The sequence below is a fragment of the Colobus angolensis genome, unplaced genomic scaffold (assembly GCF_000951035.1).
Source record: "Colobus angolensis palliatus isolate OR3802 unplaced genomic scaffold, Cang.pa_1.0 Scaffold76, whole genome shotgun sequence".
Taxonomy (NCBI): Eukaryota; Metazoa; Chordata; class Mammalia; order Primates; family Cercopithecidae; genus Colobus; species Colobus angolensis.
This window is the reverse complement of record NW_012121376.1, coordinates 1,055,949-1,058,431: the sequence shown is the minus strand read 5'-3', so window position 1 is coordinate 1,058,431 and position 2,483 is coordinate 1,055,949. Positions and strand designations below refer to the sequence as shown.

Genomic DNA, 2,483 nt, shown 5'->3' with positions numbered 1-2,483 from the left:
AGTGAGACTCTGTCTCAAAAATAAGAATAATAATAATACAACTCCACTTCTTTCTGGCCTCCATTGTTTCCGTGGAGAAATCGGTGGTCGTGGAAACCCGTGTTCCTCTCTGTGTGTCAGTGACTGGATTATGATGTGTCTGGGCTTGGGCATCTTTTGGTTTGTCTTGTCTGTGATTCTCTCAGCTTCTTTAATTTATGGGCTTATATTTTCACCAAATTTTGAGTTTTTAGCCAAATTTTATCAAACGTCTTTCTGTACCTAAGTCTTTTCTTCTGTCACTGCAGTAACATGAACGTTAGCCCTTTGTGTGTTTTGTGTTTACTTTTCCTGGTTATTTTTCTCTTCTGTTCAGATTTTGGGTCATTTCTGTTGCTCTTTCTTCAAGTTGTCAGATTCATTTCTTCATCGTCCTTCTGCTCTTGAGCCAATCCATGACATTTTTTATTTCTGTATTTTTCACTTTTAAAATTTTCGTTTGGTTCTGCTTTGTATCTGTTATTTCTTTGTTGAGACGTTCTGTTTTTCCATTTATTTCCAAGTGTTTGCCCTTTCTTTTTTATTTGTTCTTTTTTTTCATTTTTTATTATTTATTTATTTATTTTTGAGACAGGATCTCACTCTGTCCGCCAGGCTGGAGGGCAGTGCTGCAGTCTCAGCTCACTGCAACCTCCACTTCAAGCGATCCTCCCACCTCCGCCTCCCAACTAGCTGGGACTACAGGCACGCACCACCACACCTTGCTAATTTTTGTCTTTTTTGTAGAGACAGGGTTTTGCCTTGTTGCCCAGGCTGTTCTCAAACACCTGAGCTCAAGCAGTCTGCCCGCCTCAGCCTTCCAAAGTGTGCCCTTACGTTTTGGAGCATTTTTATAATAGTGCTTTAAAGTCTTTTTCAGATAATTCCATTAACTATGTCGTTTCAGTGCTGTCGTATTCTTTTTCTATATGAGTTGCTATTTTTCTGGTTTTTTCCTGTGTTGAGTAACTTTGTATTGTACCGTGGACATTTTTAATGTAGGGATGAGATTCTTGGTCTGGTTGACATTCTATAAAGATGTTGAGGTGTTTGTTTTACTGTGACCTAGTTGGCTTAACTCTGCAAAGTCTGACCTTCCTTCCCTGGGATTGGTCTCAATGTCATTTTATTTTTAGGGCCTTTGCCTTGCTGTCTCTACATGTCCCACAAACATACTGACCAGTGGCCAGTCTAACCATGGCAGTGGAGCAGATAAAGGACAGCAGTGAAAACATTCACGGAATCAGATAAAGTCCGTGGTTTCATTTGAAAAAACAAACGCACGGCTCTGAGCAGCAGGAGTTAGGCCGGGCACTGCACAGAAAGCCCTTTCACCATACGGGGCAGGTGTTCCACCCCCTGTGGGTGGCGTCAGCCCCTCCTGGAGGAGCCCAGGCTGGCAGGTTGGCAGCAGGACGACGCACTGGGCGGAGTCTGCCGTGGGGCAGTGTTGGCCCCAGGACGTCTCAGCGTCCTTTCTCCGCATCAGATAAGTAGGTTCTGCTCTTTCGCTGCCTACTTCCCTGGCCCCTGGTTTTTTGAAGTCCATTGCAGATGGCAGGTGATGAGCCTCGGTGAGACTCTCTACACATCCCTTGACCTCCTGGGTCACAGCCAGACGCTTTCGCAGCCCTGTGGAGGGCACTGCCCGCTTTCGCAGTTGAGAAGGGTGAGGGTCGTGGAGCTGGCAGCTGCTCACCTGAAGCCCCTGCTCCTTCCCTGCCCTCCCCAGACCTTCCTGACCTATGAGCTGAGGGCTCGGCTGGTGTCTTCACAGACCCACTGTGTCCAGGGCCTCCCACGTGCTCATGCCATCTGCTCCTGGTGCTGCTGGGACCCCCAGCCCAGGCTCACATAACCCAGCCTCCCTCCCGCCCTCTCCACGGTCACAGTAGAAGAATGGTGAGGCTGTGCTTCCTGGGGTCATGGCAGTGCCCACGTGCGTAACGGGCCTCCAGGAACCACCCACTGTCGGGCCCCACCTTCCCTTCCCATGGAGTCTTCCCTCTTGTGACTGGTCACTCAGCCCTGCGGAGGGCACTGCCGGCTCCGAGCTGCCACAGCCCCTGCGGGCGAGGTGTGGACAGATGCCCGCTGCTGTGTTCCCTGGTTGAGAAACACCCTGAAGGTGGGATTTGGGCACAGGTTTTAGACGTGGACAGGCTGCCTGGATCCAGCTCAGGCCCTTAGTGCTGAGGCCTGGGCCGGTTACATGCTCGAGTCTAGGGGATGGGGTAGGAGCACCTGCTTCTGTGGCTGTTCCGGGAGGAATGAAAGGACACCCCGCTCCTGGCCAGGGCACCACGGCCCACAGAGGACAGCGGGGGGCACCCAGCTCCCGGCCAGGGCACCAGGCCCACAGAGGACAGCGGGGGGCACCCAGCTCCCGGCCAGGGCACCAGGCCCACAGAGGACAGTGGGGGGCACCCAGCTCCCGGCCAGGGCACCAGGCCCACAGAGGACAG

The 2,483-nt window shown here is 51.6% G+C and overlaps 1 protein-coding gene across 2 annotated transcripts in view; it reads left to right on the top strand.

Annotated features, from left to right (window-relative positions):
• Positions 1 to 2,483, top strand: part of ACSF3 (acyl-CoA synthetase family member 3) — a 59,770-nt gene that overhangs the window by 37,589 nt on the left and 19,698 nt on the right. The gene's annotated exons all lie outside the window — the stretch shown is intronic.